This window comes from Oryzias latipes, chromosome 4, assembly GCF_053564925.1.
Source record: "Oryzias latipes strain Hd-rR chromosome 4, Olatipes_Hd-rR_3.1".
Taxonomy (NCBI): Eukaryota; Metazoa; Chordata; class Actinopteri; order Beloniformes; family Adrianichthyidae; genus Oryzias; species Oryzias latipes.
Genome location: NC_136240.1, coordinates 21,374,274 through 21,392,513, shown reverse-complemented (window position 1 = coordinate 21,392,513; position 18,240 = coordinate 21,374,274). Strand labels below are relative to the sequence as shown.

At 37.9% G+C, this 18,240-nt stretch overlaps 2 long non-coding RNA genes across 6 annotated transcripts in view; one reads left to right on the top strand and one right to left on the bottom strand.

The window, feature by feature from the left end:
* The window catches only part of LOC101162358 (uncharacterized), a 176,778-nt gene that overhangs the window by 103,496 nt on the left and 55,042 nt on the right, over window positions 1-18,240 (top strand). The window lies entirely within an intron of this gene.
* The window catches only part of LOC144991898 (uncharacterized), a 96,589-nt gene that overhangs the window by 63,867 nt on the left and 14,482 nt on the right, over window positions 1-18,240 (bottom strand). The window lies entirely within an intron of this gene.

Genomic DNA, 18,240 nt, shown 5'->3' with positions numbered 1-18,240 from the left:
TAAATTGGTTTGGGACCATCAGTTGTGTTGTGCAGAAATCAGGTGGATACACAGCTGATAGTCTTACTGAATAGACTGTTAGAATTTGTATTATGGCAAGAAAGAAGCAGCTAAGTACAGAAAAATGAGTGGCCATCATTACTTTAAAAAATGAAGGTGAGTCAGTCCGAAAAATTGGGAAAACTTTGAAAGTGTCCCCAAGTGCAGTCACAAAAACCATCAAGCGCTACAAAGAAACTGGCTCACATGCAGACCGCCCCAGGAAAGGAAGACCAAGTGTCACCTCTGCTGCGGAGGATAAGTTCATCCGAGTCACCAGTCTCAGAAATCCCAGGTTAACAGCAGCTCAGATTAGAGAGCAGGTCAATAGCACACAGATGTCTAGCAGCAGACACATCTCTACAACAACTGTTAAAAGGAGACTGTGAATCAGGCCTTCATGGTATAATATCTGCTAGGAAACCACTGCTAAAGAAAGTTAACAAGCAGAAGAGACTTGTTTGGGCTAAAGAACACAAGGAATGGACCGGTGGAAATCTTGGCTTTGGTCTGATGAGTCCAAATTTGAGATTTTTGTTCCAACCACCGTGTCTTTGTGCGACGCAGAAAAGGTGAACGGATGGACTCTACATGCCTGGTTCCCACCGTGAAGCATGGAGGAGGAGGTGTGATGGTGTGGGGGTGCTTTTCTGGTGACAATGTTGGGGATTTATTCAGAATTGAAGGCATACTGAACCAGCATGGCTACCACAGCATCTTGCAGAGGCATGCTATTCCATCCGGTTTGCGTTTAGTTGGACCATCATTTATTTTTCAACAGATAACTTGGCCTCCACAGTCACCAGACCTGAACCCAATCGAGATGGTTTGGGGTGAGCTGGACCAGAGAGTGAAGGCAAGAGGGCCAACAAGTGCTAAGCATCACTGGTAACTCCTTGAAAGACTGTTGGAAGACCATTTCAGGTGACTACTTCTAGAAGCTCATCTAGAGAATGCCAAGAGTGTCCAAAGCAGTAATCAAAGCAAAAGGTGGCTACTATGAAGAACCTAGAATATGACATATTTTCAGTTGTTTCACGCTTTTTTATCATGTATATAATTCCACGTGTCAAATCATACTTTTGATGCCTCAAGTGTGAATCTACAATTTTCATAGTCATGAAAACAAAGAAAACTCTTGAATGAGAAGGTGTGTCCAATCTTTTGGTCTGTACTGCAATTTCATGATTTCAAATCTGAGAAAAGTAGCTTTGCATTGATATGCAACACTTAACATTAGTAAAGCTGCTTCTCTTCTCATCAGAATCAGTGTAGGTTAAATATGAAAACACTTTACTACTGTAAAGTTTTGGATATAAGCACAATTTTGTTTTTTTTTAGCTTTGTTTGAACTACGTTAATTTTGTAAACGGCTGAAGAGTCAACATTAAAGGGTTCAGTCAAGTGTCGTAAGAACCGCTTTAGACCAACTTCCACTAACTATTAAAAATAGTTGTTGGTTAAGTATTTGGTGTCTTTACCTCATGCAATGAGCTGTAAACTTAGAACTTAGAGTGTCAACAAAACTTTGAAGCTTTGATGTTTAATTGGTTAATGGCTTTCTCGCAGTCCTTGAAACAGCCCAATTCAACTTGAATGGCGCCAAAGCAGGTCCTTGTTTATTATCTGTGTAATGTTTTATCATAAAGTAGTTTTATATATTTCTCCTACTTAGTCTTTGTAAATATATTATATTTTTCATGAGCAACATCTGAAAGGAATCTAAGATGACTTGAAACTCTAAAAAGCATTTGCTCATTAATCTTTAAAGGACTAAATTTCAATTGTTAAAGGTTAAATTTAGTGCTAGGTTAAAGGTTTTCTATCTGACATCAAGTATATTTGTATGCTATGTGTGTAACTTTCAACTCCCACTGCACATCTTAACCCTTGTGCTATCCTAGGCACGTTAACATTGGAGGTTCGGTCATCTGGACCCCACACGATAGTGCGCTGACCCTTTTTCTTCAATGATTTGTGATCTTCACCGGTGTCCATGGATTACATGAAATCCACTCCACCTTTATCCACCTTAGTCATGGTAGGGAGAACACGTCAACGGTCATCTTGACCCCATAGGATAGCACAAGGGTTAAACAGTAAAACCTTTTTTTTTCACGTTCATATCAAAGTTAACAAGGATAGACATCTTGGAAAAATATTTTATACTGTAAAAAAAATAAAGGATGTGCCAGTCTTCTTGTGCTTGTGCAGAAAATGGTACACAAGTGGTAAAACCCCCCACAAAGGTCTCATATATAATATGGTAGACTTGGGTAGGCTATCAAACAAAATGTACAGGATATGTATGCACAAGAGTTTTTTTCCACTAAACAATAGGTTTATAGGGCTTAAACTGATCCGCTGCATACCTACAACAATGGCCAAACGTGTGCACCCACAAGGAGTTACAAGTGACCATGTGCCAACAAGTTACACACACACACAGATCCGCACACACAGCCGGAACAGTCATATCCTGCTAGCCCTCTCCCAATTCCGGCCAACTCTGTCCACTGTAGCTCCCTCCCCACCCCCAAATACACATACACACACACTGCTTACAGCCAAAACCTGGTAGCATCCAGGCCAGCTCCTCAATGAGAACACAAACACACACATGCATATATTTAAAATGAGATCACACAGCTCAACCCCCTTGTAAGACCTACACAGGCGACACAGTGTCCACAGTGGTCAGCACTGAAGCCTATTTCCTCCGGTTGGGGAGTATGGATGGAGGGATGGAGGGAGGCAGTCACAGAGAAAGAGAGGATTAGAGTGATATTCAGACAAAAAAAGAACAATAGTTTGTCACATTTTGTCAGAGAGGATTTTACTGAAAAGCTGATTTGGTGTCTGCCACCAACAAACAACAATTGGAAATATGGGATTTATTACTAAATCAGTTTAAGTATTTGCAATAAGTTTAACAATGCAAGTGTGGGGAACACTTTTGAAATGTGTGAGTTCATTCAAACTTAAACGAAACTTCGGAGGCCAGATTCAGCACTAAACACAATATAAAAGTAGTTTTTCCATGCTAAAAAGGTTTAAGTGCTGGTTTCTTTGATGTTTTATCTGAAGTTAGTTTGATTTTGCTTGATGGTTTCATAAGCAGAGCACAGAGCTTGTGGCTTGCTGTTGTAGGTCCTACGTCACAGCTACCACCTTTTTCCAACAGAATTTTTTATTCTGCTTCTGATTCACATTGATTTGAATAAAGAAACACTAAGAAATGCATTTCAAAGTCTAATTTTTTTATACATATCCTCCATCATTATAGAAATGCCACAAGAACATGCCAAACACACCAAAAACATGATTTTCTTTGGAGTGGGTCTTTAAATGTAATGGGAAGTTTTAAATGGGGTCTTGGTGATTAATGTGCTACACCAATGCTTGAGGTTTTCTGTCTTGCTTATGGAGCAGCTCTAGGAATTGCTCAAAGCCTACAGGAACCAATCTCAGGAGAACGAGTGTGCTGCAGCAACAACTCTGGTTCCTCTGTCACTATTAAATTGAATGTTCAAACATAGGGGACACCCATGTGGTGCATATACAACTCAACGGATGAAAAATTCTTGGCATTGAGTCATAGAAAGGATAAGAGTGCATAAAACCAGCTCACATCTCCTGAAAGACTTTGACCACTCGAGCAGAAGCCATTCTGACATCTTAAAAGATATCAGCCAGCACTTCAAATTTTCCCTTTAGGGAAGAAATGCTCCATCAAACCACAAACAGCAAGTATTGTAAACTTTATCCAACACAAAGTTCTCTGTTGCTATTTTGTTTTAATTTATCTACAATTATATCGCAAAATTAAGTATGTGAAGTCCAAAAGCACTTTAAGTTTTGATTTATCAAGTTCATCTGTTCTACTTTTTTGATTCATTATTCTTTCTCTTGCTACAGGAGACTCTAGGGCAATAATCCAGACTCTGAAATCCTTTTTTTTTTATCAGGCAGCGGGTCATTTCAGATTTTGGCGGGTAAACAGCAGGATCGTTTGAGTGAATGCAATGATTTAACGTTTTAGAGTCGGCCTCGCCCCCAGGGAATGGAACGATATGGGCTCTTAATTGACACCGGGTCAACTGCCTCCTTCCCTCAGACAGATTTCTGTTGCGCTCTGTTTCTGTTGCAGCTGTCCTCTCGTTTGAACACACACGTTACAGTCTCTCCAGCGGCCGGAGCCGTCCAGTCCTGGCTGGTGTCGGGACGAACAAAGGCCTGTGCTGTCTGGATATAATGATGAATGATTACCAAGGGCATATTTTAAAGTACAAAAGTCAAAGCATTCTCAGACTAAAATAAAAATTAATCATCTTTTTATGAGCTTCTTTATTTAAAATGAAAAATCTTAGCAAAAAAACAAGAAAGGTTGCATGATTTTCTAAGCCCTGTTTGAGTATTGACTTTGCATCAGTCTATGACAGCTGAATTAGGGAGTCGATTGTTTTATTAATGTTGCCACCAGCTGATTGGCAGAACCCCTATGGTCATTGGTAATTTTCTGCAACATGTGGATAAATTGTGCACAGCGGCTGTCATGCAGAAGTTTGTTTTTGTGCTTTTAGTGAGACTGGATTGTGTTGGCACCCTTTGTGTGGTAGAAATTTGTCTTAAAATGACATTAAATATTTTATTTAAAAAAATGTAAACTAGACTTCCAAAAGATTTGTATTGCTACAAGTATAAATCATTTAACCTGGAATTCATATCAACTTTCTGATGATTATCTCTTTTTATATACAGTATTTTGGCCAGAAAAAAGTTTACGGAAACAAACACATTTACAAGTTTTCTTTTCATTATATAATAGAGATCTTTCAATTTTGTTATAAATGATACAGAATTAACAAAGGGATAAAAATGATAATCATACCACAAAAAGCAAAAATGTCAAAGAAATAGTTGTAACATATACTGTCACACATGGAGGAGGAAGTGTGATGGTTTGGCTTTATTTTGAAGTATTTGTAATGATAATAAATTTAGAACATTTGTCTTCTACAGGAGAACTTATCCTACGAGTTCATGTGTTATGTGTGCAAAAAATAACTGGTTGGGTGAGACAAACGCTTGTGCCACATTTTAAGTCCCACTCTGATCATCCTTTGATCTATTGTTAAAGTGTTCCCATAGGTCTTTTATTTATGATCATGTCATTTTTAGCCAAAACCAAACCCCCCTTCTTTATGACATAGTTTCTGCAGAGCGGTAAGTGTTCGTCAGAAATACACCTTTGAGTTGGGGGCGAAACTGTTAACGCAAAGAAACCCTACCTTGATTTCCCATCATCCACTTGTTTACACGTCCTCCCGCTTACAGCCCCTCACAACCGTAACCTGATGTTACCAATGCAACAAAAATGGCAAACAATATTGGAGCTGTCCAGCCGTACAGTTTTGAACCAGATGCCAGCTCAGACAAGGGAAAACAAAAACTGACATGGATCTATGTGTCTGCAAGTGCATGCATTGGAATGGACCGGATCGGCAGCTTGTGGCCTGCCGATTGTTGCACTCATGTCACAGCTGCAAGCTTTTTACATGTCAGTTCTTTTGTCTGCTCCTAATTCTTGCCGATTTGAATTAAAATAAACCTCTGAAATGCATTTTGAAATCAACAGATATATGCAACAAGAACAAGTTACAAACATGATTTTCATTGGAGTGGATCCTTAAGTATAAATTGGTCTTTCGCGTTTTGTTCAATTGTTGTTTTCTTCTACGCTTTCATTTCTAGTAAAATTAGACATCAAGCTGTAACTTTTGAAATAAATCAGTTTTAAAACTTTTTATTGGTTCCATCCAGTTAAGCACTGAGACTTTGTCAAATGAAGTTCTCATTGTTTTGATTTATCAGAGTCTTATCATTTCACACGAAGCCGTTTACTCTGACTTTTCTCACAGTAAAATTAGAAAATATGGAAGTGCTCTGTACAGCCGGCAGCTCCATCTGCAGTTTGGTTTCATTGCTTTCCTCTAACATGGACAACTATTTAAAAGTGGTTTTTTTTATTTCAATAAATAAGCAAATGTATGAGTTACTGCCTGGCTCGAAACTATCACAGTCCTGACCTTGTAAACATTTGCAAAAGTCAAAGGAAGCATCATGTTTTGCATCTTCTCACAAAATCCAATCTGCTGAGGTTGAGAGACCCACAGATGGAGGCCATGACACAAAGAGAAGGGAGTGCAGGTGTCAGAGGAGACGCGAGCAGATGATCAGCTCCCTCCCTGACTTCTTCAACCCCACGATTTGTACCGTGCTGCACGAAAACATGTCTCGCACTTCGGAGCGGCTCCTCAATGACATATAATCAGATGCCAGAGGAGGCGATGGTGTCAGAACTCAGTGAAAACACGCTGATTCCCCACCGGCTGTATTGTCACTAAATGTCGCTTCTCACTATGGACTGTAAATGATTTAATTTGAGCGCCAGATGTGTCGTTAGAGTTCTACTAGCACTCGTTGTGGGAGACAGATTGAGGAAGAGAGAGATAGAGGGAGGAAAGGAGAATGAGGAAATGACAGGAAGGACTGAGAGAGAGTTTGGCAGACCGACAGCGAACAGCAGCCCAGGCACTTGATAGAGCTTTCAAACACCATGATTGTGTGAGTGTGTTTTTTTTCCCACTTGTGTATCATGACAGCTGAATGAAAATCAATCTGCTTCTACATCTGCCATCTTGAGTGTTGGGGAGTGCAGATGGGCCTTCCCTGTCACACTGAGCTCATTGGCATCAGTCCAACTCAGGTCTTTCTACCTCTTCTTTCCTCCCTTTTCTAATCTTAACCACATCTAATCTTTTCCCCCCTCAAATCAGATGCAACACTCTGAAGAGGAATTATTTTTTTTAACTGCATAGACATCTCTAAGTCACTCTTACAGCAGATGTTTTTGGCCTTTCGAAGCAGCAATCTGGGTTCTAATCACCCTCATTGATGGCTGCGAGGGCCCCTGTTGCAGCTCTGAATGACGAATTAAAGCTATTTTTTTCTGATAACGTCAGTAATTGGCTAAATCGTTTTTAAGCCTTGAGATCTAACTTTTTAATCTTCAGCCTAACATGAGGGACAAATCGAGACGGATATTGCATGTGGGTACTTTGTAGCATCTTTCCTTGCCCCTTCATCCCATTTTGGTTTCTCTCTGGATATGATACACGGTCCTTGATGCTTAATGATTTGCTCATCAGATTAGCACCAGCGCTAATCGTTGTCCCTGCTACAGTCTGTCTGTGTCAGGCTTCCTGCCATCCGCTCTCTTCTCTCATCTCCCGAGCCCATCTCATCTCTGGCATTAACTCCATTAGCCTGGTAATTGGCTCTTGAAGCACATATCTACAGACTTTGAAGGCCACTTAATGTCCATCTCCTTTCCCCCCTTCAATCCTCTGCACCCCAGTCGATCATCTACCTTCCTCAGTAAATAGTATTAACTAGGTTTTCATAGAAATCTGAGGCCATATTAGTGTTATCCTACCCTCTCAGCCTATTGCCAGGCTTATGAGTCCCGATTGCTGAAGATGATACGGCTAAGTGGATATTTTTTTTCTCGCGTCACTTCCAAATAGAGCTCCAAATAAACCCCAGCTGTCACAGATGAATATGTAAATTCTGCATATGGAGATCTTTCTCCTATTTTTCACCAAGCCCAAGAACCCAGATCTGTTTTTTTAAAGAATGTGGAAACTCCAGCTCATCATCAATCTGCCTTCCTTCTCAGCGCCGGCCTTTTCATTTTGATGATGCAGATAAAATGTGACCGTGTGTCTCTTTAGCATGGAAATTACCTACTAGATGAAGTTGTTTTAAACAGAAGTCCAACTTTTCATTGACATTTCATAAATTTTCTGTGTTTTTTTTCAGCTTTAACATAGTTTATGTAAAGAGTATGTTTAATACATTTTTGTACTAAAAGTATGTATTTGTCTTTCAATACAACTTCAGTTGTAAACGTGAATTTACATGTATATTTACAAAAAGAAATATTTCTATTTCTTTTGTGTCATTGACAATAATTATCAAAGCAGTTGCTGATGACTTTCAGACCCTTCCAAAACTGAATTTTTTCATTTGAAATCTTTGTATCTTTCCAAGCAAAACATTTTACGTCCTAAAGTACCATCTTTATTTCTAAAATACATTTATAAAATAAAATACAAAATACAAAAAAAAAAAACCCTGTTTCTGTTATTTATTTATTTTTAATTGGAGAAAGAGTGAAGTCATTCTTAATCTTTTAAATATAATTCTATAAAGCATAAAGTTATTTTTTTACTTTTAACAATGTCTAGAGATTATTGTAATCTACATACATTCAGGTCTATTTCTCTCAGACATGGCAATAGAAACACCGGACTATCACTTGTCAATTTGCATCCTCCAGGCTGTATTTATCTTAAAGACATAAGGATAGTGTCGTCTGGATGTTTTTGCACAAACACAAACAGAACACAACAAACACGTCCATACTCATCTCTGATACCAGGCCAGAAAGCTGTTTGGAGCTCCAGAGTATTTCCTTCAGATCTCCCTGCATTTTCCTTTGCTTCCCAATATTTGTGTCTGGTTTTGAACCCCCCCCCTCATCTGCTACATGAAACCTTCAGCTTCATCAGAGGGATTTTGTACACAGAGTAATTAGCGATAGAGAAGCCGTTGTTGTGAAATGATAGCTGCCACCCCCTCCCCAGGAGAGAGACATATCAATCAATAACCTGCTGGTTTATTTCACATCCTTATCGTCTAAATTAATTGCTGGCTCTTTTGTATCAGTGAAGTCATGGGGGAAGCAGTGGCGTTGTTGAGGGGAAGATAAATTTAGCGTGACCGCATGGACACATCAGAGTTGGAGGCAGAAAGAAGCATTTTGTTGTTTAGTGTTCATGTTGTCTGCAGTGTTTGGGTGTAAAGGGGTTCAGAGACACGAGACGCAGATTTATTTTTTTTTCCCTTCCCCAACACTGCCTCCGTAGTTCATTATTCCGATGGAAACACACAGGAGGAAAGAAAGGGAGGGAATGGCAATCCTTCACTGAATTATCAGAAAGAAAAAAAATTAATTAGCAATATAAATGCCAAGCGGAGTACATTATGTGCAATTGTCTTGCTATCTTTCAAGAAATTGGTCTTTTAAAATGAATTTGCTGTATTAATCATCTCCTGAAATATTTTTGATCACTGAATTAATAGTTTTGCGTTGGAGGGGGGAAATGTGATTTTTTTTTAAGGTAGCCTATTTAATGACATAGGTGATTGCCTCTTAATTATGACAGCGTCCTCCTCCTATCCGTGCCTATTAATTCCTGCGTTGTGGCATCGCAGCAGCCCGCTGCCTGGCCCTGTATCTACTAATTACTTCTCTAATTGAATTTGCTCTCTGTTGCCTGGCTGTTTTTTAAGTGGCTGTTTGTTGCCGGGCCTCATTGTGTCTTTGTGTGACAGCTAGCTGCTCGCTGCCATACTGACAAAAACAGGATGCACACTCTCTCGGTATTGGTGTCTCTCCTTCTGTATCATTACATATACGTCTCAGACCTATGTAGTGTTTCCAGCACAAATGAGGGAGGGGAATTAATTAATCAACGCTGATGAAACAATGCCCTCCCTCTCCCCATCCTCCACTGCCTGCTGCCTTAGACTGATGTTGGATCAAAACCCTGAAGGACTGTTGTGGCTGAGAGCCTACCGCTAAGAAAGCATGGATTAAACAGGACAAGAAACAACATACAAGTTTGTTAAGTAGCTCTATTTATTTTATTTTATTTTTTGTAAGATCATAATTTCTGTTTATGTTTTACTATATGCAAGCTGCAAGTTGAAGTTATTTTTTCTTTGCAAAGCGGTAATAAAGTATTTTGCTGATCTCATACTAAAATCTTTATTACAAAGCTTTATGATAAAATGAAAAGGAAAAACAAGTCTATTTATTTTTGTTTTCAAAAAAAGTAAACTTGTTAATTAGGTCATAACACAATGGTACTACAAACACTTTATTTGGCTTTACAACGGACCCTCATTTATCGCGGGGTAAAGTTTAAAAAAAACCAGCAAGATGAAATCTGCAAGTAGTCATTTTTATCATTTACAATTATTCCTGTTGTTTTAAGGCTGTAAAATCCCTCACTATGCACTTTATACACTTTTCTCAAACTGACATTACAGTGTCACTCTCAAACTCTCAAAGTTCCAACCTTTGTAGAACTTGTCGTCAACCAATCAGGAGGCAGAACAAGCTTGGAAAATAGCACATAAAAAATCTGCAAGGCTGCAAATGGTCAACCACGTTATAGCAAGGGATTGTTCTAAATATAAATCTATTTTCATCGGTTAAACATGTGCTTGTTGAAAAAGTGAAATGCAAAAGGTAACTCCATAACTGCACATTGATGTGTAGTTTAAAAACTTATTCCAAACTTAGAAACTCATCTGTAAGATATGGACAATCTAGAATTAAGACTATAATCAACAGGCAGAAAACAAGTGGAACACTAATAAACTGAATGGTCAATTGAGAAAAAGATCTCCCAAGCTACGTTCCCATCGGGCATGTGTGGTACATTCAAGAAGGCGCTGTTTTTGAGCAGACTATTAGCATATGGTGTTCACACAGGTTTGTCTCTACCCAATACTAGCGCATGTACTCACAGTTGGAGGAGGCTGTGTGCAAAATCTCATAGCAGTGCAAATCCCAAGAATTTCACTCCACCCTTTTTCTTTCACAGCTTTATTCCAATTTATGTCACATAATTTCGGCCATGCACTAATCGCAATAATTAATTTCTGCTCCATGATCAATTTTAAAATGATTGCCACTCTTCCATGTGTTGAAAAGGCCGTTACTCATACCTCAGTACCAAAGCTGAGTCTCTGATTGGTCAAAGTTAAACTAGTTTAACGGTTAACACCGGATCAATTGCTGCTGGTTTTCTACATAGAGCCCACAAACTGACCTAAAAACCTTTGAAGAAACTCATGGATGAGAGCGTTTTGAACACAGAAGCCCAAAACGCGCACATAAATGCATTTATATAGACTTTCCATTGGAAGTGGTTTGCTTGAGCCGCATGTCAGAGTCCAGTGTGAACATAGCAAAAGAAAATACTGACCACTCATCCAGGGGGGTCATAAATAAACCAGAACATAAACAGGCCTCACCTAAACCAGTTTATGTCAGTGTTCAGTTATATGACTGGATAAAAAAAGTTATTTAATAAAACTTCAAAGTAGAAAGCCAATCCTTCTAAAAAACATTTGTCTCACATTTGACACAATTAATAAAACCACAGAGTTACAGTATCTCCAAAACTTCAAGGAAAGTTGTACCTTCCTCACAGGTCTACATCCTATTACATCGTCACATAAAACCTTCACAGCAGTTAATATAAAGAACAGTGTTAAGCCGCTCAAACATAGTGGAGGTAGTAGCATTGTAATATGTGGATGCTTTTAATGTTTTGGGCCTGAATTGTTTATCCTAACTAAAAGAAACTTACATTTTGTATTATAACAAAATGTTTGAAAAGAGGAAAAAAAAATCCAAATAAGTTCAAGAGCATCAGCTAGATTCAGTAAGAAGGTCAGGAATGTGGAATGTTTTAGTGACTGAATAAAGAAAAAATATTTTTTTAAGAATCATGCAATACTTATGCAACTGCCATGCATGACGTTGCTTCTAATTCAGCTAGAACCCAAGTTTCTGTGAGACTGCAGACTTGAATTGGACTTTTTTTTATGGGGGAGCAAAAATCAGAAAACAGCACCGTTTTTCTATAAAGAGCTTCAAAAACAACAACAAAAAATATGCAATTTGCTTTTAATTCAGAAATGCAACTTACTTGAAAATGAACAACTATCAGACAAGTTTTAACATTTCTTTTTAACAGCCAGCCCTTACAGTTAAACTGTTGACAATGAAGTGCTGAAAAAAATCCTTATTTTTTTTTACTGTACTTTTGTTTGTAGCAGTACATGAAACTAAATTCCTGCCATAGTTATCGACCCATCTTACTTACTGCCTGTTTCATACCTATATTCCAACTCTCAGCATCTGCTCCTCCATTCACCAGTCGATTATCTTCCACTCTTACTCACCCTGCTTCAGTTTTTCAGGGGTCTTCATTAAAACTTTCTCCTCCTACCTCTCCAGATATCGATCCTGCCGTTCCCTCTTCATCCATCCGCCTTCTCCTCACCCCTCCTCTCTTCCTCTATTGATCAAACCCTCTTACCCCTCCTCCTTTTCCTCTCCACTATCTGCCACTGTCTTTGTCTTCTTATCAAGGTTTCAGGGTTTATTCTGACTGCTGTTATTGACGGGCCTTTCGCTTCACGGCCAACTAATGCATCTATAATCCTACTTTTGTTATTTTAGAATGCGCTCCCTCACACACATAGTCACACACTTCAGCACACAAGCACACTTCCACATATGTTATACTACTGCACAGGAGTGTAAAGCAAAATAAGGGGCCACAATCCTTTCTGATTCCACCTTTCTATGTATTTTAAAACCCATCTATCAATCAAAAACAACCTGATGTTGGTGTGTATTTGTATACAAGTGCACGTGTATTCATGTGGGGGCATGGACGAGTGTGCACGTCGGTCTTGAGTGACAGGCCGAATCATGGCTGAAGACGTTTGATAAGCTTGTATTGTCGGTCGACCCCCCTCCTTCCCTCCTCCTTCCACACCTCCATCCCGATAAGAAATACATTCGACTAGAGCTGATAACGGTGTCAGGAGTAGCAAAGCCCCACTCTAAAGAAACACACTCGTGCACAGACCACGCCACGGGAGAGGTGTATTTCTTCAAACAACTTGGCTGTGGATGATACTCTCAGCAAACAGCGACGACACCACCACTCAGGGAAAAAAGATTCAGATATGGGTTGTGTGTTTGTGGGATGATGTGTGATACGGCTGGAGGATATGCTAGGCTTATTGAATAAGGTCTTAGCGATAGCATTGCTATGTGTGCACACAGTTGTGTGTGTTTTGAACAGCAGAAAAAGAATAAAGTAATAGGCTTAGAGTGAATGAAGCAGAGTGTCAGACTTAAAGAACAACACAATGTTCATGTGTGAGAGCACACTGTATGTCACACATGTGTACATGAATGTTGCATTGGAGTTATTTGTGCAACAGGTCATGTGTGTCATTGCACGTCTGTCTCTGAACCCTCCTAAAAGTAAAAATGCCACCTACAGTAAGAAATAAAGTACAAAATTTTCTTCTGGAAGGTGTAGAAGCAGGAAAAAATTAAACTTAATCATGAATCCAGTGTTTGCCCATAAGAAACATCCCCACCCAGTGAAGAAATGTAATCATTGCAGAGACACCAGTGCGGGGCTTTCAAAGGTCATCACTGTGAGCAAACGCATCAAAAATGTCACCACTTTGACTCGATTGTGAACAGAAAAGACGGATGCCTGTATGTAATGCGCTTTTTCTCAAGTTTTTTTTAGCCTATTTTCAAGTGAAAAACCATCGGAGCTGTTTTAAATTCTTTAAATCATTAACATGTTTAGGCTCACATCATCAAGTGTTATTTATGCCTACACATTTCTCTATTTTTAGTAGGGATTTATTTTCTCTTTGAATTTACATAGTAGCTTATTTACGTGTTTCAAAATGAAAAAAGACAAATAATTTTTTTTTTCTTTAAAAATCAACACATATAAAATTAGTTAAGCAGTAATAGTCGTTCTGTTTTTTATCAGTCTGGACTAACAACCAAAACAAATATTTAATTTCAAATTATCTAACAGTTCAGAGTCAATTTTCTGAAGATCATCTTGGATGTATTCATTATTAGTATTATTAGTATTTTAGAAGATTGCACCTAAACTTATTTGTTAAATTTTTTTCAGAACTTTTGTTGAGATGTCTAAAAACAGTTAGTACAAGTTTGGCTAAAAAGTCTAACACATGATGGATTAGCTGATTAATGAGAGAAACTTAAATTTAGACCCTAAATCAAGATAAGATATATTAAAGCTAAAAAGGTTGATGGTGAAAATAAAATGTACCTCTTGCGTCATTTGCACATGTTGTCCATAAGGAGAAAGAACAGTGACCTGTGAAGAGATTTCAGGAAAAGGGCACATAGTGAGTAAGTGAACGACGAAGGATAGAAAAGGAGCAAAAATAGGGAAAGTGAAAATGATAATAAAAGAGTGAAATTACCAGAGGGCAGGAGAAAAGAGGGTTATTGTGCATGTGCATTAACGGAGTCTATGATGAAGTTAGTTTTTGTGCTCTGTGCAGTGACTAGGGGCTAAGGAGTCGAGAAGAGAGTGGGAGGAGGTGGGGAAATCAATGGCAAATTATGTGTGCTTGGCTGGCCCATTGTACAGTATGGCTGCTATATTCTAAAGAAGGCACTTCTAAGATGATGCAGCCAAATGGTGATGGACTCCAAGATCATTTTTATTGATTTAGAAGAGCCATCAATTGAAAAGAAGGAGAAAAAGGGGAGGTGAAGATGTGTATGCAGGTCGAGGCTGGGATGTGTGTCACAGGGCCGACAGAATACCCCAGATCCAAGGTTTTTGTTCCTGTCCACACATTAGAAACACGCCATGTCCCAATGCTTTTCATTTACATTAGTGCCTGGATGGCAGATTGAAGGACACAGAGTGTTGGCCATTAAAAAAAAAACGGCCCCATAGCAGGCATCTACAGTGCTTGGGTTTGGAAGCCCAGAAATTTTTAACATATTTGTAGAACATTAGCTGAGTTGCAAGTTTACAATGTGGGAGATAACATGAAGCTATTAAAGAGAGCATTTTGGGAGAATGTGTTTTTCTTCTTAAATGATTAGGAAATATAACAGCATTTTCTCTGAGCTGAGCTGTGCAGTCATCTAAAAAGCCTTTCACGTCAAAAAGCTGCAGGAAGTTTTTGCACAGCAAGTGATGGTCTCCGCATTAAACCAGCATCATATTCTGCCACCATGTAGGATGTCAAATAAAAATAAGATTCTGCATATCTTTACGTAAATTGAACAGCAAAAAAAAGGGAGAATAACCTATATTGTCTCCTGCAGTTAAACACTGAAATATTAAGTGACTCTATGAGTTTATTGTAGAGTGTTTATAGTTCAATTCAAAGGTTTTCACACACAGTGGTATATTTGAATCACTATTTAGTGTGTAACACTATGTAACAAAACCAGAAATTAATTATTTATCTAGACTCAGAAACAAGTCAAATCACATTGTAATATTTGTTTTTTTCTTTTTAATTATTCTAATTGATAAAGAATCCCTTTATTGTGAGGTTAAATATAATGTTGCTGGAAGTAACACAATTTTTGAGTAGTTAATTAACTTTATCCTGAAATCAAATGAGGATATAAATGGGAAACTGTGTGTCAGTCTTTTTATATATTTTATTTTCCACATCGTTCATTAATTGTCTTGTTTTAAAACCACCAAAAAGTTGTATGATACAAATATAATATTAAATTATAATTTAATGTGTTGCCTGAATTAAACAGATCTACATGTTTCAGTGGAAATAAAAACAACTGGTGGTTGCACAGACTGGCAAAACAGTGAGTGTCAGCATTCGGTGATCATTTGGCTTCATTTGGCTCTCTGCATCAGAGAGCAACATGGCAAAGCTAAATGCAACAGATGTTAACCTTAGGAGGCCAAAACCTGACGGCTTGTTGCTCTTTGGATGATGGGAAACACACACTTCACACATGATGTGAGGATAATTAGCATGGCAGAAACTCGTGGTGGAACACTGGAAAGCATACAGCGGAGACAAGAACGGTAAAAATACTGTAATGTATATGCAGACGAACTAACACACAAATACACAGATTGAAGCAGATATTTCTGTTTCCTTCTCCACTGGGTTTGTTTTCATCAACAGCAGGGAAAAATACACTAATCTGGATAAAAGCAGCTGCAGCACAGAGGAGCAAATGACTTCCAGTCACTGTCTGCAGTTTTTTTTTTGTTTTTTTTACAAAAATCAGAATCCTGAGATAGATAAAAGTCGAAAGAAAGGTAGTAAAGAAAAAGAAAGTATGAACACAATTTTTCCAATGTTGACATAAAGAAAACAAAATTTAGTCAACTGTCAAGTAACATTTATGCCTGACGGCCTACCATCATTAGTTTTGTTTGTAAAAGCAAATGAAAAATTTTCCAATAGGAAAAAGAAGTATTTTTGTTTTTTTATTTTGCTCTGGGAAATTTTTTAGCCAAAAAATGCATTTGAAATGATCCTAAAACATGTTTTATATGCTGTGAATCAAAGCCTCATGTCAAAAGCACAAATAAATCAAATCCTTCCAGAGTTTGGACTGAAAAACTAAAAGAATTATTCTTTCCAGAGAAAACAGGTTAAATCAGGAACTAAACTTGATACACTCCAATGTTTTACCATTGTACAATTTATTGCATTAAATGTGTTTACTGGTGACATTAGAATACATTTGTTATATGTTTTTAAACACGTTATCTCCCTGTGCATTATCAATGACCATCTGACTTGCAAGATATTCCATGTCAACAGCTGATTGCAAAGAATTAAAAACACTTTTTCAAGCTCTTTCTATTTTATTATATGTTACCAAAGGATGGTGTTAAAGACAATACATGAGGACTAACAGTCCTCATCTCCACAACCCTGGGAATAAACTGTTTAAAGATAAGAATTTATGGTTGCTTACGCTCAGCCTCTTCTTTTCCTTCAATCAATCAAGAGTTAGATTTGTCTTTTTATTGTTTTTTTCTGTTTCCTGCTTGGTTTGGCAGCATAAATATGTTTTTTTTTAAATCACAGCAGTCTGTCCTCAGATTCTTCTGAGACATGGAGTCAAGTGTGAATGCTGTAGTCAACTGAAACACAAAGACCCCACATTATCAACGTTTGCCGGTTTACGCATAGTCATAAAAGCACACACACAGTTTTACGCGAGCGGTCTTGATTTGGTTTCCCGTAGACTTCCACACATACTGCGTCTCTTTAGAACTAGTTGTGAAATTCTGCAGGTCCTGTTTAAATAGGACTGAAACAAGTGTGAGTTTGTTCAGGAAGCGTTAAGTCGTGACTTGCTCTGGCCACAGTATTTGAGCCACACACGCACATTATCAGTGAGGCACTAGCTTTTTCACCCTGTAGATAAACGCTGAACATTTATGGCTTTCGGACTTTGCAGCTTGTTGACTTTTGGGTTGCTGACATAGCTGGTCATTCTTGTAGCCTGAAGACATTGCTGGATGGAAAAAAAGTGTATTTTTTACACTTTTGTTTCCGCAAGTAATGCAAAAAAGGAGAAATTCCTATTAGTAGCCTAAGGTTGACTGACAAATGTATTTATAGTTCATCTTGCCTTTTTGTAAACCAACTTATTATCTATTTTGATCATTTGTCACATCCTGGACTTTTTCAATTAAACAGAACCATGAATGAAAGTTTATAAATTACGTTTTCATGGTGTTATTCTGAATCACATAAAACTAAAATCATCAAATTTTTAAAAATTGCTAAACTATGGTTGGACTCTTTTTTTGACTCTTAATTAATATTACTGTTAAGAAAATACTCTTTTTACAGATCAAGAAATAGTGTCTTGTTCAATGACGAGATTTTTGTTAAACTTGTTAGCACCAGCTGACCGAACAAAGTAAGATGTACCAAAGCAAACCTCAAATATTGACATGTGTCAGATGTGTTGGTTTGTCAAGCAAACATGAAAAAACATGACACCAAACTGTTAGAGTAAATCGACAGCTATGTACGTGTGGATAGGTTATATGCAAGTGTTTATACAATCATCGGTTTTCTTGCATTTATGTTTTTAACACTGCCTATTTGATGAAAATTTCGTAATTTTTCTGTTTAAATCAGGAAAGCAACTTTTCAATGAAAACCCATTTGAAATTTGTTTTCTTATATTTGAACTAAATGGGACATTTTACATAGACTTGCTCAGAACTTGTCTGATTTAATTGTCTGTTTTTTTTTTTTTTTGTTTCATGATTGACCTTTCCACATGAACTTAATGGTGTGCAATTTTGAAGCTGTTTCTGGTTTTTGAAAGAACACTAATATGAAGGGGAATGATTCACAGTCGCATAAATCTGGCTCTGTTCCCTTTCTCTAATATTGTATGCACCTGTATGCTCCATGTGCTTTCATGCATGTAAATAACAG